The sequence below is a fragment of the Schistocerca nitens genome, chromosome 4, assembly GCF_023898315.1.
Source record: "Schistocerca nitens isolate TAMUIC-IGC-003100 chromosome 4, iqSchNite1.1, whole genome shotgun sequence".
Taxonomy (NCBI): domain Eukaryota; kingdom Metazoa; phylum Arthropoda; class Insecta; order Orthoptera; family Acrididae; genus Schistocerca; species Schistocerca nitens.
The window spans coordinates 974,459,262-974,483,264 of NC_064617.1; the positions used below are offsets into that span (position 1 = coordinate 974,459,262).

Below are 24,003 nucleotides of genomic sequence, written 5' to 3' on the forward strand. Positions count from 1 at the left end.
CTAATAAATATGGCAAGCTGCGCTGTTCCAGTGATATCAACACTTTCGTCCAGAGCTAGAGAATACGCCATAAAATCTTTACAGATATTTGCAAGATGGCTCTGGACGTCGTCTGCCATGTCCTGTATGCGACGCATAATGGTCATGTTAGATAATGGCACAATCCGAAACTGTTCAACTTGAGATGGACACAAATGTTCCGCTGCAACTACCAAACATTCTTTTATTAAATCGCCATCAGTGAATGGGCGCAGGGATTTTGCTAAAAGCAAAGCAATTTTGTAGCTCACTCTGAGAGCTGCCTCAGTTGATTTTTCTTCGTCGTCCAGATCTTCTTCGGATAACTTCCTTTTAAGTTTAATAACTTCCCGTGCACGATCTGGTCCATCACATTTTCCTCTTCCGTAGTCTTTCGCGTGGTACGACATATAATGTCGCTGCAAATTAAATTTCCTAAAAGAATTCAGCGTTTTGTGACATGCTAAACATTTTGCAACATCATCTTTTTCTGTAAACATATACAATTCCTCCCAGTGGGGGTCCAACTGCGAAAGCATGGTTGGGGTTACACAACGGCGACTTGACATGATTCTTAACCAGCGAAGTGACTGTTAGAGCTGATCGTAGTACTTTAAACGTTACACAGTCGGCGCGAATTCAATAGGCACACTGCGGCCCTGTTCAAACGTGCGCGCGCATTTCCCCTCCCTCCCTACTCCGCGACCTTGCACCTGCTCGCGAGCACGGGCCTGAGCAGAGGCGAGTACTCGCGCTCAAAACCGGCCAGTTGTTAAGCCCTGCTCTACAGTACTAGCATCATTTCAGTCGAAGTGTTCGTACGCTTCTCAACAACAGATCCGGTGACCGATGGATTGGTAGAGGCGGACCAATTCCATGGCCTCCACGCTCTCCTGACCTCAACCCTCTTGACTTTCATTTATGGGGGCATTTGAAAGCTCTTGTCTACGCAACCCCAGTACCAAATGTAGGGACTCTTCGTGCTCGTATTGTGGACGGCTGTGATACAATACGCCATTCTCCAGGGCTGCATCAGCGCATCAGGGATTCCATGCGACGGAGGGTGGATGCATGTATCCTCGCTAACGGAGGGCATTTTGAACATTTCCTGTAACAAAGTGTTTGAAGTCACGCTGGTACGTTCTGTTGCTGTGTGTTTCCATTCCATGATTAATGTGATTTGAAGAGAAGTAATAAAATGAGCTCTAACATGGAAAGTAAGCGTTTCCGGACACATGTCCACATAACATATTTTCTTTCTTTGTGTGTGAGGAACGTTTCCTGAAAGTTTGGCCGTACCTTTTTGTAACACCCTGTGTATCTATAGAGTGTACGTTTTAAATCGAGACAACTAAATATCTCGAAAACGACATACTGCACGAAGAAAAAAAAAACTGTTCTAGGTGAAAGGTTAATACTAGTAAACGGAGCACCTGTCTGTGCTACAACTTTCCACCTACTAAGCACCCCTCTAAGTGGGCGGGATCAACTTCGTATTTTCAACTGGGAACCCCTCATTCTTATTGCGTATTCGCATTCTATGCCAAAAAAATACGTAGGGTTTACTCAAATCATTCTTTTCCAGTAGTGATAGATGGCGCTGTAATCGATAAAATATCAAGAGTGCCTGTTTTTGGTATTAAGAAGCGACGCATTTGATGCTACATATAATTTACGATGAAAAATGTAAACCCTTGCGCTGTAACGGTTGATATTTATGTTCGAAATTTACTTTGGTGTTTCAGATTTGACTGTACAATACAATATGGTCAGCCGTTTTAGTGTTTAGTTAGAAACTACGTTTAGCGTAATCCAGAAACAACGACATGATTTTATAGTTTTCCGTTCCCATTGGAATGTTTGGTTTCGGTGAGTCCCCTTGCCTCTCACCACTGGCATTCTTCATTCCGGTGAGTCCCATTGTCTCTCCAATGGGGTGCTTGATTTCAGTGAGTATCCATGCCAAGTGCGCCTGTCGCTATAACGTCATGGGCGTTTTACCTCATTACATGGGCTATATAGTTCGTATTCCGCCAGAAGCCGCGCAGTCACGGCGGTTGGATGGAAACACACACAGAAATCAGTCACCCTTTGGGGGGGGGGGGGGAGGGAGGGACAGGGAAGCCACCTAAATAAAACATTTTTATGGTTTGGGAACTCACCACAACCCCGCGCAGGGAACTGAAAACTACGTTACCATACAAGTAGCTTACTTGTCAGAAATGCCAACGTCTAGCCATATTGCGTGTACTGTACAATCACATTCGCAACGCAGTGAAGTTTCAACATCAGTATCAACCGTCAGAATACAAAAGTTTACATTTACATAGTAAATGAAATGTAGAATCAAAAGTGTCGGTTCTTAATTGCAAAAACAAGCACACTTGATATTTTTCTATTACTGCGCCATCTGCTACGTATAGCAAACAGAGGTTTGAGTAAACCGTACGTGTATATTGGTGTATAATGCGAATACGCAATAAAAGTGGGAAGTTCCCATTTGAAACTACAAAGCTGACTAAGCCCACGGAGGAGGGGTGGCTAGAAGACGGCCAGTTGTAACACAGACATGATGTCCCCGTCACTAATATTAACTTTTCACCTAGAACACATCTTTTTTTTTGTTGTACTGTGCCTCGTTTTCTGGATATTTAGTTGTCTCAAGTTAAAACAAATACCCTATATACTAATAAAAAAACTGTAGAACCATCGTGACGGAATACGCTAATCCCCAAAACTACTAAGACGAATTTTCATGGGGTTTTCATAGGTAACTCAAACGCAGCTTGAGGCAACGTGCAAGTTTAATTTCATCAAAATCGGATCACGGAAAAAAAGATATTGGAATTTAAAGTGTTATCGTCTCTGTCTGTTTGTCTGTTGGAACACGCCAATCACCAAAACTACTAGAAGTACAGGGTGTATAAAAAAAATCATCGGATTTTAAAAAATCGTAACTATTATGTTGTCTGATATATGTGCGTGAACAACATACTGATGGAAAGAAAAACTCTCGAGTTTTACTTGGTTCCCGCTAGGTAGCAGCAGTGTGAGCCCACTTCAGTTCTAGTAAAAATGGTGTCGAGACAACAGAAAGCGTTTTGTGTTCCATGTTTTGCGCAATGCGCGTCAGTGATAACTGTTCAGCGTGACTTTCGTACTGGGTATGGTGTGGATCCTCCTACAGAACAGAGCATTAGACGATGGCATGAACAATTCCGAGAAACAGGTTAGTTGTGTAAAGGCAAATCGCCGGGCCGTCCCCGAGTGTCTGACACAGATGTTGAACGCATCCCCCACTGTTTCATAAGGTGTCCGCATCTCAAGGGGGGCATATTGAACACCTATGAAAAGGTATGAAAAAAATTTTGAGTTTCCCGTTCATGAAAAAACAAAATTCACTGTATATGTTCATTAGTTTCAGAAATACAGACGTGCCAAATCGGATGACTCTTATTGATACACCCTATATTTTCATGGGGTTTTCATAGGTAACTTGAGTGTAGTTTGGGGCAGTTTTGCGGAATTATTTCATCAAAATCTGAACACAGAAAAAGGATATCGTAATTTAAAGATTCATCTAAAATCGTCTACTCAGCTTAGTAGTTCTGTTTAATCATCATGGCTTACTACACCATAGAACCAACAGATGACTCCGTTTCTTTCTTTTTTTTATGACAGAATTACGTGTTGCAGTCTTATAATTAGCAATAGAGACTAACAGGGAATTTAGTTGGAAATGATTTACGGATTTACTGTTTTTCGCTTTGTGTATCAAAAGCTGAACGACAATGCTTTGTTTCTTTGGATTTGTATTATTTATATTCTTTCCTAGAAAAAATGAATTTACTAAGTTTGCTTTGTGATTTGGCTGCCTATTCGTTACATTTTGATTTTGGTTCTGTAGGAACAAAAATGCCTAGAAAATGGTCGAGTCTCTCTGAATGAAACAGATTAGCTAAAAGATGTCAAAAAATGAATATACAATCTCGAGAATTCAATGAAAATCATGAGACGAGGTTTGTTGCAGCTCGAGAACAACAGACTTCAATTCACTCCTTGGAAATTCCTTCCAAAACCGAGGCGCAAAAAATCTGATCCAGAGGGTCATAAGTAACGCGATTCTCAGAACCCTTCACTCGCAGAAGCTTAAATTTACTTCTCTCCAATGTAACATCACATATGCGGAAATTTTGACGGGAAGTGGCGCGGTCGAATGAGTTTTTATGCCCAGAATCCTGTTTATTCCTAACAATTAACCATTTCGCTTTCAGCTTGTACAATTTCCGGGCAGCTGTTATGCCACGGCTATAAACGAAGCCCAAGACCAGGCGCTGCGTGATGCGGGGTTGAACCTTAAGTGTCGGTTGCTTTTCGCACAGCCAGCTCTATGTGGCTCCCTCCCATATTAGTTAAGTAAATAAGCCCTGCACTCATGTCCCCAATTAAACTATTTCAAACGTTGTATACAAAGAAGCCTTATAAGTTAAATATAAATTCCACGCGTACGAAGTTCCGGGCAAACCCATAAACAAATACAGGGGCAACGCCGGCTTTCTGAGTTAGTAAATAAATAAAACTACTGCATCTGACACGATGGAAACAGCGATTAACATTCGTTTTATTGAGGTTTTAGACATAATGTCAACGGAGCCGCCAGGTTAGCCGCGCGCTAACGCGCTGCTTCCTGGACTCGGGTAGGCGTGCCGGCTCCGGATCGAATCCGCCCGGCGGATTAATGACGGGGACTGGATATGGTTTTTAGGCGGTTTTCCACATCCCGCTAGGTGAATACCGGGCTGGTCCTCACGTCCCGCCTCACACGGCTCGCAGACATCTGAACACTTTCGCACTATTCCATGGATTACACTAGTCGCACACAGTTGGGGTACACTAATTCCTTCCCAGGGGTATGGGGTGGCGGCAGAAGGGCATCCGGCCACCCCTTCAACTAACATTGCCACATCCGATTAACCATGCCGACCCTGCGAATCCGCGGGAAAACCGGCACAAGCAAAACAAAAGAAAGAAAGAATATAACAATGTAAACAGATCTAAAGCACCGGACTAACACAATAGGCTTTACAATGTAACGTGGCAATGCGTAAGTGCGAGGCAGAGAATTGAACCGAACCCTTATCCAATACGCGCCCTGGATAAACCACTGTAGGTCTGGTACATCAATGAGCACGTGCGCGGTTTCTTGACATATTATGACAGGTTTATATTCTCAGATTTAAATGCACAACCTACGAATTATTAAAACATGAGTATGCTAAACGCAAAACTGTCAGTTCGTGTAGAAGTCTTTTACTCCCATCTTAGAGTAAACGAGGAAGTGACGGCAAGTGTAGCGTCCGGCCATACAAATATACAAGTTTATAAATCTACAGTGGAAGATTACTGAATATATGCGGAATCGAACATGGGGAGAGAGTATTTCTATTGCTGTATCTGCCATTTATGGCGATATTGCTTTGCCTACATAAAAAGGCGATGAATGAAGCATGGTAAAAAACTAAATTCCGCCCGAACACGCCATGAAGGCCCAACGGTAATGACTGGCCGCCGTGTCCTCCTCAGCCCACAGGCGTCACTGGATGCGGATATGGAGCGTCATGTGGTCAGCACACCGCTTTCCCGGCCCTATGTCAGCTTACGAGACCGGAACCGCTACTTCTCAATCAAGTAGCTCCTCAGTTTGCCTCACAAGGGCTGAGTGCACCCCACTTACCAACAGCGCTCGGCAGACCGGATGATCACCCATCCAAGTGCTAGCCCAGCCCGACAGCGCTTAACTTCGATGACTTGACAGGAACCGGTGTTGCCACTGCGGCACGGCCCTAAGCAGTGAAGCACGGTATTACGTTAGAAGAGACCCGAATTCATTCTTATAATACTGTCTCATGTTTTGCTTCCTCTCCACTTCGGCGCTGGCAGTACAGAAAGTTGTCGTATGCCATCTTGTCCACTTCTCGTGTTGAAATCAGTTGCGAGAGCGATGGAGAGGTGTGATGAGAATGTAATGTTGCTCATACTAGAAGATAGACTAACAGGTGCATCAGGGACCCGAGAGGTCCATAGCGCAAATGACGAAGGAAAAGAAACGTGAAATTAAAATTCAATATATACGAAAGTCCTGATCACTCTTGCTTACGTTTATGCTAGCTGTAATTACAGAACTGTTGTATCACTATTACGTTACAGATTTTTTTATGGCAAAAAAGAGCAAGAATGAAGAGATACTGCGAAGCCATAAAAGGAAAATAAAATGATGTCATAAATCAGTTGTTTCACGTGGTCCTGAGATGATCAATTTCGAACAATAATAGTAATGGTTTACCCGGGATCACGTTATCTGCCGTCTAACAAACCATGGCGAAGATCTTATCTGGTAGCCTATGTGAGAGGTCGTATGTAGACCTACTATATTTCACATTTCAATAATCATGTTTTATTGACATTATATTCCTTATACGTACTTACAAACTCCTTGAAGTGCTTTTCATATGTCACTGCGCACATCAGAAACTATCTGATATATAGCAGCAACTGAAATGCAAAACTATCAGTATCAAGTTCGTAATAACCAGAGTGTAAATTTCTTCAGGTTATGTTGGTCGTCAGTTATTTTCTGCTTTGAAATTTTCTCTTCAGTTGTAATGAGAAGCCAATGAAAAGTCATAATGGACACACTGCAGAGGTTTGGGATAGTGCTAAGAAAAGATGAGGCAATTCATTGTTACGTGCACTTCTCCAAGCATTTCACGCTTTCGTAGAAATTCAGACACCTAAATTTTTCTTTTCCTACAAGGGCTTGCTTTCTTAATCAAAACCATTGGCGTCGCCATGCAAAACAATCTGAATTTGAAAGTTTTGCATCGTGTCACTGAGCGTATAGTGTTGTATCCTGTGTTTCGATTATTAGCGCGAAAAACAATAACGCAACTTTCATGGGCTATGCTCGTACTCTACTGTGTAAACGCATGTTCGCAGATGCAACCGAATAGTACAGAACGCTGGCGAATTGACAGCTAATGCTAATTTGATTGTGTTCTCTTCCATTCGCTCCGATATAAACCAAACTTAAACGAAACAGAGGAGAAATTTTCCCTGTTCTGTAATTTAATAATAGTTTTCCTTTTAGTACGATGTTATCAGATGCGATCAATATTGTTTCAAGATCCGAAATTTTGCTAAAATACCGCATGACAGGTCAAAAACTAGGAAGCAAGGGATCTGAAACCAGCATAAATGAAACAATAATACGAACAGTCTGACTACATCGTCTGCACGCATGAACGCATAGATCTGAAACATGCTTACACACCTGCCATAAATAATGCTGCTAGCGTTGGTTATCTTCCTGCCTTCCACAGCGGTGGTCGACCCCATACTTGTTGCTATGGCAACCAAACGAGCGCGCAGCCAGTGATGGATATCGAACTGCAACTGTCTGAGCGTGCCGGTCAAAGATACTCGTACTTCGTTTCTTGCCTGTTTACAACATGGCCGCCACGAAGTGTCAGTAGAACGCAACAGAATATAGTATTTATACGGGCAGTGGAACTTACAAAATCGCGCGGAGCATGTTGGGTGCGGGGTAATACACTGAATACCTTAGTTTCTCACAAACGAGTGATCAGTTGCTGGCGATATGGCCTACAATCGGTCCCTCGCTTCGTCCCCGCCATGTACAAGCGATTTATCAATATATTTTAACGTCTATTTCGAACGCCACTATGTCGTGAAGTTCTGCTATCTAAAACGAACTGCTGTGATTAAAAGTAGGGGCTGTTGATCTCCGTATGTTGACCAACATATGCAAAAAAATGGAACTGAAAGTTATTAAACTTGTTTTAAAACTCTTTTATTGTGAACTGTTGGCTATGTTACGGAACAGATCACATTTTTCATCGGCACCTTGTGTGTTGTGTATAAATTTCCAATTTGTATTTGCAAATACACCTTGAAGTTATGAATTTCTTTTACATTCGTTACTCTTGTGGTTTAACGAAAAGTATTTACACAGTGGCTTTGAAATCTCGATCAGTAGAAACGTTATCAACAGCAGTACGTCGGTTTCAATATCTGTTGTTGTAATTGTTTCAGGGAGAGTTCGATTATACGAAACAGAGGAGTATAGCTGTAGAATGTTTTTAAACGGAAATATCCACTTATTACTCACACTATTTACAAATTAAAAACTTTATTAGAGCGCCCATTTGTTTCATAACTGACTCGAAGTCATCGGCTGGAGCTCGGTATATTGTTACTCTTACCATAGACTTTCCATGGATTCCTACTTCTACAGCACAAGCTTCAAACTGCTGCTTACTGCAAATTAAAGTGGTATCTATGTTTTCAACAATAGTGTAAATTTCGCCGTCAACTTCACTTTTCAGATTGATTGGAGTTCATTCAGGAACTATACATTCTAACTCAAAAGTCCTTACTCCACGTGGGTATAGCGGAACGATGCGAAACTACACAACCATGCATCAATTACACAAATACGAGGTAACCAGACTGCAATATGCCATAGGTGACCGACTGTCGTAAGTGGTTCGTCAGGTTTACTTGAGAATTAAGGGCTAAATCTTTAAATATCTGTAATTCATAAAATTTAGATAATTGATAGTGCCTCATCAATAAAGTAGGCATGGTTTGTTTAGACATGTCATCGCAGATGACAAAATTACAAATGGGCTAAGGAGGTGCTCATTAAGTATAAACTTCTATTAAAATCTGAAAGTGAGCCTACTTTTCAGTCTAAAGCAAAAGAGATTTTTGCGACTTAATATCTGATTTAATGCCTTTCCAGCCAACGTTTACGATGCCACTAGTGTCACAGATACGTACTGCAAATGCGACAGTGGACACTAAATGCGGCCATCAAGTGTGGCCGAGCGGTTCTAGGCGCTACAGTGTGGAACCGCGCGACCGCTGCGTCGCAGGTTCGAATCCTGCCTCGGGCACGTATGTGTGTGATGTCCTTAGGTTAGTTAGGTTTGAGTAGTTCTAAGTTCTAGGGGACTGATGACCTCAGATGTTTAGTCCCATAGTGCTCAGAACCATTTTGAACACTAAATGCCACTTTTAAGAAAGATTATCTTCACTTCTAGGTGCTGCATATTAACAAGGTGTCAGTTAATGGGTTTCGGAAAGTGGTTGTAATTTTTTTGTAGGATATACACTAAACTTTTTCTAATGCACGATATAGCAACCAAGGAGTAAGGACTTTGAGTTAGAATGTATAGTTACTGAATGAACTCCAATCAATCTGAAAAACGAAGTTGACGGCGAAATTTACGCTGTTGTTGAAAACAGAGATACTCCTGTAATTTGCAGTGAGCAGCATTTTGAAGCTTGTGCTGTAGATGTAGAAATCCATGGCAACAATTTGAAAGAACTAAGAGTCTTGGTTGCACCGAAGGCTTGTTTTGCAACCAAGAATGTTTGTTCTTTCATACGCTCTCTAAATGCAAAATGAAAAAAAAATATTTTTGGAGCTCTAAATTTTCTATTACCATCTGTAAGAAAAAATCCAGTAAAGGGATTGTAAATTTCGTGGTTTACGTAAAAAATGAGTTATTCTGATTGTGTGAGCGTCTTCCGCTAATATGTTGCAGTCTTGTGCTGATTGATAGTTTAGTGCTTCAGGTGTTTTTACAGTCAGTGACGCAAAATTTACAACCAGAAATAAATACACTTGGGGCATTAAAACTGCACATCAGGAATAGCAACTAACGAAATTTTCGTATTGTGCACATAGTGTATAGTAAAAAACAAACACCGTCCGAACAGGCCTTAAAGGCCCAATGGTACCGACCGGCCGCCATGTCAACCGCAGCTCTTAGGCATCACTATATGTGGATATGGAGGGGCATGTGGTCAGCACACCGCTCTCCCTGCCGTTGTCAATTTTCGTGACCGGTGCCTCTGCTTCTCAGTCAATTAGCTCCTCAGTTGGCCCCATAAGGGCTGAGTGCACCACGCTTGCCAACAGCGCTCGGCCGACCGGACGGTCACCCATCCAAGTGCTAGCCCAGCCCGACAGCGCTTAACTTTGGTGATCTGACGGGAACCAGCGTTACCACTGCGGCAAGCCCGTTGACCACACAGAGCAGGGGCGGGCAGGAATCCTGCACGTGTGCGGTGCACTTGCACGCGTGCAGTTAACAGGTGTTCCGCGTGCACACAGGGGCAAGCTGGCCACGCGCTTATCTCCCCTCCCCACCATACCTACTGTCCGCTCCTTCCTCTGTAATGCGTTTTGTTTCCTAGCTTGCTTTATTGAGTGAATGAATAAGGTTAGTAGGAGTGCTTGAAGGAAATCATGGTTTGAAAGAGTACCTATTACCTACGATACGTTTTATTTAATTATCACAGGTGGCGTTTACAATACGTTTAATATCTGGAACAAAATTTCTACATACAGACAAACACAAACAGTTACGTGAATTTTCATCACTGATGTTTGCTCTTAACCGAGACTTATTAATTCAGCAAATGGTTTTCCAGCTCTCGCTATATTAAGCGCAGTCTTATAACTTGCGCATACCGCTGGGCTATTATTGTTGTCGTCCTGAAAACTTGAAAACAGTGCTCCATAAAATTTTCAATCAGTTAGATGAGAGACATGACGAGAGAAAGTCGCAGATCTCTCGTGACAACAGCAACTACGACAAATTCAAATGGCTCTGAGCACTATGGGACTTAACTGCTGTGGTCATCAGTCCCCTAGAACTTAGAACTACTTAAACCTAACTAACCTAAGGACATCACACACATCCATGCCCGAGGCAGGATTCGAACCTGCGACCGTAGCGGTCGCGCGGTTCCAGACTGTAGTGCCTAGAACCGCTCGGCCACTCCGGCCGGCCAACTACGGCAGATTCATCTGGTATCGTCAGATCGCTCTTCTTAAGCTCAGTCAAATTCCCCATCCGCTCAGAATCCGACAATAAATTGTACTCGTCCTTGTGAAATTTATTATAATGGCCGTCAATACTAAACTTCCGTTGCTGCCACATATTCGAATTTTCACGTTTTTGCACAAAGAAAAAATGATTCTCCCATTACTTTTTAAAAGATAGCAAATCTCCACTTCTCCGTTTCTTGAAATACAACGTTCACTACATAGTGCTCGCTTCGCATCAACGCACTACACTGCCGCAACCTGCCGGCTGTCGCCACAGCCCCGGTCGACGCCTGCACGCGAGCAGCACACGTGCAGCGCTGTGCGCTCATGAGCCGCGTGCAACGTTTGCCCGCCCCTGACATAGAGGATAATAGGAATGCATAATTCAATTTGTAGGTGATTTAAGAGTAAAGAGAGCGCAAAATTTATTATTCCATGCCTACACCTGTGGCATCAACATCGCACTGAGCTTCGATCGCCGGTACAGATATGTCAATCCAAGTCGCTTCAACTCTGTGCCAGAGCTGATTAGTTGTAGCTTGTGGCAAGTGCTGACGTGGCAGTCTATCAGCAACCCATGGCCAGATGTTTTCAGTGGGCGAGAGATCTGGAGGACAAACTGGCGAGGACAACTGTGCAACACCCTCTGTATCGGAGTCTGTGAGAACAATGGTTCAAATGGCTCTGAGCACTATGGGACTCAACTGCTGAGGTCATTAGTCCCCTAGAACTTAGAACTAGTTAAACCTAACTAACCTAAGGACATCACAAACATCCATGCCCGAGGCAGGATTCGAACCTGCGACCGTAGCGGTCTTGCGGCTCCAGACTGCAGCGCCTTTAACCGCACGGCCACTTCGGCCGGCTGTGAGAACAAAATGAGTTATCATGTTGAAAGATAACGTCATAGCTGTCAACTACAGGGCACAGACAACGGCCTCAGCTAGTCAGAAATGTAACGGTAGGCGCAAAAACTATTGGATATGGAAACTATAAGTACGATTAAAATTACTTGATAGTTGACCTCTGTCTTTTGCCGCAACGGTTGCCAGCTACCGCTCGGTTAAACAACAAACACGGCGGGTCACTTCACAAGTGTTGTTGATGTGTAACGCGGAGCGATGTTGGAAATGACCTCCGCGAAGTATGTCGAAAATGCGAAATGCTCCGTCGACAGTCGATTTTAAGTGACTAGATTTCTGAACTGCGACGGACGACGCGTTTTGTAGCCCTGAATTTAAACTCTTGTCCTAAGCTAACCACGGCCTCGTGATGAGCAGTTTATTCGAGAAAACTGCGGCCAACAATCTGCGACAGATCTAAAGTCACGATCGCTTTGTGCACAGTTATTAAGGGGACTACACCCTGCCTACCTAACCCATGTTAATTTAGGAAAGTATTTGACGCATTTCTGAAAAAAAACTATTTGATGCAGGACCTTAATATTTTTATTGTTATGTTATATGATGCTAATAGAGTCAACTGTACTAAACTCTACTTTATCCATATTATAGTTTTTAAGAAATACTTTTTTAAATTTATTAACAAAAATATTAAGTTTTTCTGCAGAAAATATTTTTTGTGAACTTCCTAAGGGGGGAATATTAATGAATGCAGTACCAGAGGTGGCTTTTTATGTTATGCAGAGTCTCTGAAAATTTCATTCAGTTATCTATGATAGTTTCTGATATAATGGGGCATATTTACTGAAAATTTTAGTTTGCGGGAAATTGACTTTAAAGAAAAAACTTTTGAAATTTGTTACTTACAGTTAATTAAAACTGTCTTGCTGCATATGATGGCCCTTCTTTGGCCTCTAGCAGGTCTTCCAGCTTCTTTTTCATCTTCATGGATGTTTGTCTTGCTTTCTTGGCCATATTAGATGCAGACCTGTCTGCATCGGCTATCCTCATTTTATCGCAATGTTTCAGCCTAGTGATCATATTTTCACCAGGATTAATTCTCAGCTTTTTCACTAGCAAACACTTTCCAATCTTACCACAATTGAATGTAATAATAGCAGCAACATGAACTCCTAGTTTCATGCCTACAAATACAGTTTTAGGAAGGTGGTTCCAAATTTGCTCTTGAAACATTCATTTCGGTTCTGTGTCTGTCCATCTCCTTAGAAGGTCAAGATGAGCCAAGACTCTGACAATAGGTTTAATTGCTGTAATAACGGCAGCAGGAAGAGAATGCTAGTGAGAATAAGATTCTCCAGTTGCCTGAGCCCTATTGCATTTAGACCACGAGCTTTCTCCTGATGCACACAATCCATGACATGGTGTAAGTAGGCTGTTTAGGTTTTTTTATTGGTAACGCCACGTAGCGCTCTGTATGAAAATCACTGGCTGTGCTGTGTGCAGTCTGTGGCTGCTTTGCATTGTTGTAATACTCGCCATTGTAGTGTTGGGCTGTTGGCTGTTAACAGCGCGTAGCGTTGCGCAGTTGGAGGTGAGCCGCCAGCAGTGGTGGATGTGAGGAGAGAGATGGCGGAGTTTTGAAATTTGTAATACTGGATATCATGAACTGCTATACGAGGTGTGGCTAGAAAAAAACCGGACTAGTACTGGTGAAACAATAAAACGAATGCAATAAGGCTGAAAGTCGCGTGGCCTGTCACGTGACTCTCGCTCCGCCTACTGCTCGAGTTTCATCTGCCTCCTGCACTCAGTCTGCCCGTGGCGTCTGTTTTAAGTAGTTGACGTTTTGTCTGTGCGTCGGAAAATGTTGAGTGTACAGAAAGAACAGCGTGTTAACGTCAAATTTTGTTTCAAACTAGGAAAATCTGCAAGTGAAACGTTTGTAATGTTACAACAAGTGTACGGCGATGATTGTTTATCGCGAACACAAGTGTTTGAGTGGTTTAAACGATTTAAAGATGGCCGCGAAGACACCAGTGATGACACTCGCACTGGCAGACCATTGTCAGCAAAAACTGATGCAAACATTGAAAAAATCGGTAAACTTGTTCGACAAGATCGCCGTTTAACAATCAGAGCAGTGTCTGAGTTAACAGGAGTTTGAAAGCGTGTTGTTTACAAACAGCAGAAACAAAGGAATACAGACCGTTGCATTCCAAGGATAGCCAACACACTAGGGAGTAAAAAAAATTCACAACGTGCAATGTAGGGGATATAAAGATCTAAAATATATGCAGGAAAGTGGGTAACAAAAGTGGGCGTGGCACATAAACACACGTGGTAGGAAAATGCGCTTTAAATGCTCGAAAAAAAATTTTTTTTCAGCAAAATCCTTTTCAGAATACTTAAAAAACATTAATCTATCGAAATATGAAGAAAACCGAAAATCGAGTTTTTTCGACCTGAACCACGGTGTGGTACTCTTAAAGCTAACCTCTACGAACAAGCTCAAGGCAGAATAAATTCAGTTTCAGCGCTAAAAGCAAACCGTAACAACTAGCTGTCATTGCTTATCTGAAACTATCCTCACCCTGGCTGCACGAGATGCCACGTTGCCAACCGATGAGCACTCCTTGTTAGCACTTGGCTGCAGATTATGGGCAACGCAAGCAGATTCCAAACGAAAAAAGAATGGCAGGATGAGAAATAAGAGCAAATAAAAAACTCAATACGATGATGAAAATGATGCTTCAAAAATAGAAATAAAAAAATTACATTTAAACCGATTAATTGAATACAAATAATCAGACTCTTATGATTAGATTAGAAATTTAAAAAAATTTCGCTGTATTTGACGGGGTTCGAACCTACTGCGTTCTATACGTCAGTTTATACGCTAACCGTTACGCTATGCCACAACTCTGGGGAAAATAGTTATAGCTGTTGTACCCCAGTCGCAGCGATTAATTGCAGCCTACAAAAATTCGGCTTCGCGCAATGTCAGGCACACTGGACTCGCATTCGAGAGGATGAGGGTTCAAACCCGCGTCCGGCCATCCCGATTTAGGTTTTCTTCGATTTCCCCAGATCGCTTCAGGCGGATGCCGGGATGGTTTCTCTGAAAGGGCAAGAGCGACTTCCTTTCTCATACTTTCCTAATCCAATGGGACAGATGACCTCGCTCTTTGGTCCTCCCCCCAAATCAGCCGATGACCAACCAACAAACCAATGTCGTGCGTAGCTTATCTAACGTAAGCCGATCTCTGTGATTATGATAATCGTTTATGTAACGCTGAATCGCGTCTTGAGCGGAAGTATCCCGTAGTATTTGATTAGTGCTTTGTTTGAAACATGTGTGTGTCATTAGTATCGTCTCTGTGTTGTGTTGTTTTTGGTATCGCTTTCACGTGTGATGAAATACCAAATAAAGGTGCCAGCCCCTTCTTCCGGGATCCAAACATCAAGAAACAAAACTGGACAACGAATTCGAAGTGAACTGAACAATTGTTGTGGCAGTCTGGCAACGGCAAACAGTTCGGGCGTGACGTTGAGCGTTCTGATCGGAAGAAATCAGCTCCAACGCGTGAATTGCCAATTATCGAGTAATTTCAATCGGACTGTTCTTTGTACAGGTGATCATTTTATGTACCGAATGGCATCCCTTACCATCACGCAAAGTGGTAATTTACTTTCTCCTTCGGGATCCACATATGGGTACGTCCATTGTGATGCTCCATGTAGAACCAGGATTCGTCTGAAAAAACTATGTGGTGCCACTTCAGTGTTGTGTCCAGCTTTGTTGGATGCTTCATTGTCGGCGCACCTCTCTGTTGCCGCGACACGGGAAGCCACAACAATGGTCGCCCCCGCTGAGCGTCTGTGCTGCTCCAGACGTACGCCATATGATCAAAAGTATCCGGACGCCTGGCTGAAAATGACGTACAATTTCGTGGCGCCCTCCATCGGTAATGCTGGAATTCAGTACGGTGTTGGCTCACCCTTAGTCCTAATGACAGCTTAAACTCTCGCAGGCGTACGTTCAAACAGGTACTGGAAGGTTTCTTAAAAATGGCAGCCCTTTCTTCACGGAGTGCTGCACTGAGGAGAGGTATCGATGTCGGTCGGTGAGGCCTGGCACGAAGTCACATGTTAGTGGCGGCCTTATTTACAATTCTAAGCTAAATGTTTGAATTTTTTTCATGGAAATGTTCAACTACCTTTCCCCAAACTAAACTCTAACCTAAGACATGATGGTAAATTTCAAAAGGAAAACTACTCCAGGAAGTAACCAATCTTCCATCGCTATTCACGGCTGTGCAACTAGACCTTTGGATTCTGGAGAGCTTAGAACATCATGTAAGGAAGAGTCGGAGCTTCCTACAACTTCTTCAAAGATAAGACCCAAGAAAAAACTCCTGCTGGGGACTGTGAACATCAACACACTTATGTGATGGTGATGGTTGAACTGTGTAAGCATTCATTTGAGCACGAACAACTGCTACAATTTCGCACTGCATTGATAATGACCTGACACAGGTCGAAATCTGATCTGCGTTGTCACTATAAATGTCAAATTAAAGCAACTTAGCTCTACGACTGATTGCTGCTCTATCTAACCCAATATAGGCACAGTCGTTGCGTGCACCCACCCCACAGAGGGCAACCTGATGTCAATTTTATTTTAAACTCTGTTTCTGCATTATCTTCGGTACGTAATACTTCTTCAAGATGTTCTTCTGTGTTATTGTCTTGTATTAATTATATTTTATTTAGAATATTAATTTAATTTAAATTGTTGCTTTACCTTATGTACATCCTCTTCTCTTTTGCGACTAATTCTTCGCTGGTGTTGACCTTCTCCCTTTCACCTTATCTTCATTTACACACATTCACACACACACACACACACACACACACAGAGGATACATTGTGTCAGCACCTCTTATCTGTTAGTTAATTGGAAGCTCAGCAACGTCAAATTATTTTTGACAAAGTCGTCATAAAAGAAGAGGCAGTGGCTGACCTGATAAACATCCAGTAGGTGTTGCGTGGAATCACATTAACTCCTCCCTTCCACCTCATCTTCGCTTACATACAGACAGACACAGACACAAACACACTGTTTAGTGTTTTTCTGATTAATTCCCATTGTACTTACTTACTGTTTAACATTTTCATGACATTACCACTGCACTGTCAAAGATTATATTTACACATTGTTTGCATGTCACTCTCTACGTTAACGGCTATTGCGATGGTCTTCAGCACTACTCAACGTTTTTTAGGGCGACAGTCACTTAAAGTCTGATGACAGCGTTGTAAGACGGAAACTAGTAAATGAAGTGATACAGAGCTGTACAGCATCCACAATATTGCGCTTCTCATTTATGATTAAATATAGAAAGTTTACAATCTCTCGTTGTGACTTATGACAGTGTGTCTCGGACTTTCAACGCGAATGTTTGAGGAGTGCATCTTGGGTATTAGGAGCCTGCTAGGAGATGCAGGAATACAAACAAGTAGAGCAGGAAGCAGATCGAAGTGAAAGACGTAATTACGATTGTAATGAAAATCAAAAGAACGCGATTGCTACATTTGTTGAAATAATTTTTGTTATCTTACATAATCTTGAATACTTTCTTAGATTACCAGTTTCAGCTGCCTCGTGATGACCATCTCAGACGATTTAAAAACATAAACGTGACTGTGGCTGGAAACAAAGATTGTTGTTGTTGTTGTGGTCTTCAGTCCTGAGACTGGTTTGACGCAGCTCTCCATGCTGCTCTATCCTGTGCAAGCCTCTTCATCTCCTAGTACCTACTGCAACCTACATCCCTCTGAATCTGCTTAGTGTATTCATCTCTTGGTCTCCCTCTACGGTTTTTACCCTCCACGCTACCCTCCAGTACTAAAGTGGTGATCCCTTGATGCCTCAGAACATGTCCTACCAACCGATCCCTTCTTCTAGTCAAGTTGTGCCACAAACTTCTCTTCTCCCCAATCCTATTCAATACCTCCTCATTAGTTATATGATCTACCCATCTAATCTTCAGCATTCTTCTGTAGCACCACATTTCGAAAGCTTCTATTCTCTTCTTGTCCAAACTAGTTATCGTCCATGTTTCACTTCCATACATGGCTACACTCTATACAAATACTTTCAGAAACGACTTCCTGACACTTAAATCTATATTCGATGTTAACAAATTCTCTTCTTCAGAAACGCTTTCCTTGCCATTGCCAGTCTACATTTTATATCCTCTCTACTTCGACCATCAACAGTTATTTTGCTCCCCAAATAGCAAAACTCCTTTACTACTTTAAGTGTCTCATTTCCTAATCTAATCCCCTCAGCGTCACCCGACTTAATTCGACTACATTCCATTATCCACGTTTTGCTTTTGTTGATGTTCATCTTATATCCTCCTTTCAAGACACTATCCATTCCGTTCAACTGCTCTTCCAGGTCCTCTGCTGTCTCTGACAGAATTACAATGTCATCGGCGAACCTCAAAGTTTTTATTTCTTCTCCATGGACTTTAATACCTACTCCGAATTTTTGTTTTGTTTCCTTCACTGCTTGTTCAATATACAGATTGAATAACATCGGGGAGAGCTACAACCCTGTCTCACTCCTTTCTCAACCACTGCTTCCCTTTCATGCCCCTCGACTCTTATAACTGCCATCTCGTTTCTGTACAAATTGTAAATAGCCTTTCGCTCCCTGTATTTTACCCCTGCCACCTACAGAATTCGAAAGGGAGTATTCCAGTCAATATTGTCAAAAGCTTTCTCTAAGTGTACAAATGCTAGAAACATAGGTTTGCCTTTCCTTAATCTAGCTTCTACGATAAGTCGTAGGGTCAGTATTGCCTCACGTGTTCCAATATTTCTACGGAATCCAAACTGATCTTCCCCGAGGTGGGCTTCTACCAGTTTTTCCATTCGTCTGTAAAGAACTCGCATTAGAGTTGCATCCGTGACTTATTAAACTGATTGTTCTGTAATTTTAACATCTGTCAATACCTGCTTTCTTTGGAATTGAAATTATTATGTTTTTCTTGAAGTCTGAGCGTATGTCGCCTGTGTCATACATCTTGCTCACTAGATGGTAGAGTTTTGTCATGACTGGCTCTCCCAAGGCCGTCAGTAGTTCTAATGGAATGTTGTCTACTCCCGGGGCCTTGTTTCGACTCAGGTCTTTCAGTGCTCTGTCAAACTCTTCACGCAGTATCTTATCTCCCATTTCATCTTCATCTACATCCTCTTCCATTTCCATAATATTGTTCTCAAGATCATCGCCCCTGTATATAACCCTCTATATGCTCCTTCCACCTTTCTGCCTTCCCTTCTTTGCTTAGAACTGGGTTTCCATCTGAGCTCTTGATATTCATGCAAGTGGTTCTCTTTTCTCCAAAGGTCTCTTTAATTTTCCTGTAGGCAATATCTATCTTACCCCTAGTGAGATAAGCCTCTACTTCCTTACATTTGTACTCTAGCCATGCCTGCTTAGCCATTTTTGCACTTCCTGTCGATCTCATTTTTGAGACGTTTGTATTCCTTTTTGCCTGCTTCATTTACTGCATTTTTATATTTTCTCCTTTCATCAATTAAATTCAGTATTTCTTCTGTTACCCAAGGATTTCTACTAGCCCTCGTCTTTTTACCTACTTGATCCTCTGCTGCCTTCACTACTTCATCTCTCAAAGCTACCCATTTTTGTTATCAGACATAATCACGAATATTTTCTTAGATTATCATTTTCATCTACCTTGTGATGACCATTTCAGACAACTTAAAAACATAAACGTGTCTGTGGTTGGAAACAGAAACTATTTTTTAAAAAATGGCAGAGGTGACCTGATGGGAAGTGGATAGACGACATCAGAGATCACTCAGGAGTGGGTAGAACTGGACAGCGCAGTGCGGTGTACTTCAGATAGGCGATGCCTCCTATAGTTCGGACTCCTACAGCGGGGTAATCGTATAGTGGCTCGTAAAGAAGTACCGAGATTGCGCGATCAGCTCGTGTTGCGCACGGAGGTGCCTTGGCGGAGCATCGACTTCCCGAGCTGCACTGACTCACCTGCCGCTTCCGCAGTGCTGCATCGGCATCAGCGATAATGTTGCGCAGTTGGCAGCCCAGCGTGAAAACCGACGCTCGCTCGTGGAGCCATGTCGCCACGAGTTCTTCTCGAGTAAGTACTGCTGGGCTTCCACAACGCGCATCCTTGCTGTTGTGATTAGTTTTATAAACAAAACACTTCATTGCTTCTGTTTTGTTTCACAGCAATATTTATTTTGCCACGACGGGTTGCGCCATGATTAAGTGTCCGTCTGTTGCCACAACACTAGGATCGCGGATTAATTCAAACTCTGTACACTTTCAGTATTACTTAGGACAACATAATGTGCATGGAGTAAGGCATATTACTTAGTCGATTTCGAAAAAAATCGAAAGAGAAGTTTTATACGTCATTGATGTACCCTGGCGATGGAACCCTTACAGTACGAAAGGCGGCGCTCCTGTGGTAGCTCCGTAGTAGCTGGATCGAACCCCGCTAAGGTTCATTTTTAATTTTTATTTCAACAATAGTCATGTTATTTCATACATATTACATCTCAAAGGTACTATGATGAAGAGGCATCTGTATTTGCATGAACTTTTATTGAATTCCCTTCTTATTTCGTTGTTTCCAAATTTTTATTATTACGTCCGCAGCTCGTGGTCTTGCGGTAGCGTTCTCGCTTCCCACGCACGGGGTCCCAGGTTCGATTCCCGGCGGGGTCGGGGATTTTCTCTGCCTCGTGATGAGTGGGTGTTGTGTGTTCATCATCATTTCATCCTCATTGACTCGCAAGTCGCCGAAGTGGCGTCAACTAAAAAGGGCTTGCAATACGGCGGCCGAACTTCCCCGCATGGGGCATCCCGGCCAACAATGCCATACGATCATTTTCTTTTTTTTTTTTATTACAACAAATATTTATAATTATCGACAAATAAACGACCAAACGCATGATGATTTCTTGAAAACGTAAACCTTTCGTGGTTTGTGAAATCCCTTATATCTGCAATCAATTAAGGTACCGAGAACAGCTTTGCCCCCGAACGCAACGACCTGCAGACACAGTTTTCAAGCACCAGGGGCAGGTCTGCAAAGCCCAAGTCAAACATCGATAAATTGTCTAAATAACTTTATTCAATAATACGAAGAGTTACAATATTCCAGAATATTAGGGTAGTGTGCGATTAATCGACGGGCGTACTTTCGACATTACAAGTTGCAGGATGACATTTTTCATACAGACATGAAAAACACAAATTAAAATGGCATCTACTACATCAAACGAATGCAGTTTGCCCGCATGCACAAGGAATTTTCAGAGTTTCTAAGGTGACATTTTGAAAAACTTCTCTTTCTTTCGAGACTTCTATGCAAACCAAGCGTTTCGCATCACTTTCGAAAATGTTGTTGTTGTTGTGGTCTTCAGTCCTGAGACTGGTTTGATGCAGCTCTCCATGCTACTCTATCCTGTGCAAGCTTCTTCATCTCCCAGTACCTACTGCAACCTACATCCTTCTGAATCTGCTTAGTGTATTCATCTCTTGGTCTCCCTCTACGATTTTCACCCTCCACGCTGCCCTCCAATGCTAAATTTGTGATCCCTTGATGCCTCAAAACATGTCCTACCAACCGATCCCTTCTTCTAGTCAAGTTGTGCCACAAACTCCTCCCCAATTCTGTTCAATACCTCCTCATTAGTTACGTGATCTACCCAACTTATCTTCAGCATTCTTCTGTAGCACCACATTTCGAAAGCTTCTATTCTCTTCTTGTCCAAACTAGTTATCGTCCATGTTTCACTTCCATACATGGCTTCACTCCATACAAATACTTTCAGAAACGACTTCCTGACACTTAAATCTATACTCGATGTTAACAAATTTCTCTTCTTCAGAAACGATTTCCTTGCCATTGCCAGTCTACATTATACATCCTCTCTACTTCGACCATCATCAGTTATTTTACTCCCCAAATAGCAAAACTCCTTTACTACTTTAAGTCTCTCATTTCCTAATCTAATCCCCTCAGCATCACCCGATATAATTTGACTACATTCCATTATCCTCGTTTTGCTTTTGTTGATATTCATCTTATATCCTCCTTTCAAGACACTATCCATTCCGTTCAACTGCTCTTCCAAGTCCTTTGCTGTCTCTGACAGAATTACAATGTCATCGGCGAACCTCAAAGTTTTTATTTCTTCTCCATGAATTTTAATACCTACTCCGAATTTTTCTTTTGTTTCCTTTACTGCTTGCTCAATATACAGATTGAATAACATCGGGGAGAGGCTACAACCCTGTCTCACTCCTTTCCCAACCACTGCTTCCCTTTCATGCCCCTCGACTCTTATAACTGCGATCTGGTTTCTGTACAAATTGTAAACAGCCTTTCGCTCCCTGTATTTTACCCCTTCCACCTTCAGAATTTGAAAGAGAGTATTCCAGTTAACATTGTCAAAAGCTTTCTCTAAGTCTACAAATGCTAGAAACGTAGGTTTGCCTTTTCTTAATCTTTCTTCTAAGATAAGTCGTAAGGTTAGTATTGCCTCACGTGTTCCAACATTTCTACGGAATCCAAACTGATCTTCCCCGAGGTCCGCTTCTACCAGTTTTTCCATTCGTCTGTAAAGAATTCGCGTTAGTATTTTGCAGCTGTGACTTATTAAACTGATAGTTCGGTAATTTTCACATCTGTCAACACCTGCTTTCTTTGGGATTGGAATTATTATATTCTTCTTGAAGTCTGAGGGTATTTCGCCTGTCTCATACATCTTGCTCACCAGATGGTAGAGTTTTGTCATGACTGGCTCTCCCAAGGCCATCAGTAGTTCTAATGGAATGTTGTCTATTCCCGGGGTCTTGTTTCGACTCAGGTCTTTCAGTGCTCTGTCAAACTCTTCACGCAGTGTCTTATCTCCCATTTCGTCTTCATCTACATCCTCTTCCATTTCCATAATATTGTCCTCAAGTACATCGCCCTTGTATAAACCCTCTATATACTCCTTCCACCTTTCTGCCTTCCCTTCTTTGCTTAGAACTGGGTTGCCATCTGAGCTCTTGATATTCATATAAGTGGTTCTCTTCTCTCCAAAGGTCTCTTTAATTTTCCTGTAGGCAGTATCTATCTTACCCCTAGTGAGACAAGCCTCTATATCCTTACATTTGTCCTCTAGCCATCCCTGCTTAGCCATTTTGCACTTCCTGTCGATCTCATTTTTGAGACGTTTGTATTCCTTTTTGCCTGCTTCATTTACTGCATTTTTATATTTTCTCCTTTCATCAATTAAATTCAATATTTCTTCTGTTACCCAAGGATTTCTATTAGCCCTCGTCTTTTTACCTACTTGATCCTCTGCTGCCTTCACTACTTCATCTCTCAAAGCTACCCATTCTTCTTCTATTGTATTTCTTTCCCCCATTCCTGTCAATCGTTCCCTTATGCTCTCCCTCAAACTCTCTACAACCTCTGGTTCTTTCAGTTTATCCAGGTCCCATCTCCTTAAATTCCCACCTTTTTGCAGTTTCTTCAGTTTCAATCTGCAGTTCATAACCAATAGATTGTGGTCAGAATCCCCATCTGCCCCTGGAAATGTCTTACAATTTAAAACCTGGTTCCTAAATCTCTGTCTTATCATTATATAATCTATCTGATACCTTTTGGTATCTCCAGGATTCTTCCAGGTATACGATCTTGTTTTATGATTCTTGAACCAAGTGTTAGCTATGATTAAGTTATGCTCTGTGCAAAATTCTACAAGGCGGCTTCCTCTTTCATTTCTTCCCCCCGAAAATATCGATACCGAAACTTTGCAGTGTAGGACTGGATGTATTTTAACAGCAGTTTGACGAGAAACATTTTCTCGTTCGTTGTCAACCAAATATGAATAAGTTTGAAGGCCCCTGATAAAAAAGTTTATACAAACAGACGTGTCTTTTGATCGTATTACCTTTCAAATGTAATATGTACGAAATAATATGACTGGTTCAAAAAATATAAATAAAAAAAGATGAACCTAACTCGTTCCAGCGACCCGCCGATTTTGGAGTTTGAACGTTGACCACATGACCGCCTACCGTGACATCACTGATGCGTGAAACTTCTCTTGCGTTTTCCACGAAATCGCCAAAGT

The 24,003-nt window shown here is 42.1% G+C and overlaps 1 pseudogene; it reads right to left on the reverse strand.

Annotated features, from left to right (window-relative positions):
- Positions 1–10,018: 10,018 nt before the first annotated feature.
- LOC126253977 (5S ribosomal RNA) lies at positions 10,019–10,136 on the reverse strand (annotated as a pseudogene).
- Positions 10,137–24,003: the final 13,867 nt, after the last annotated feature.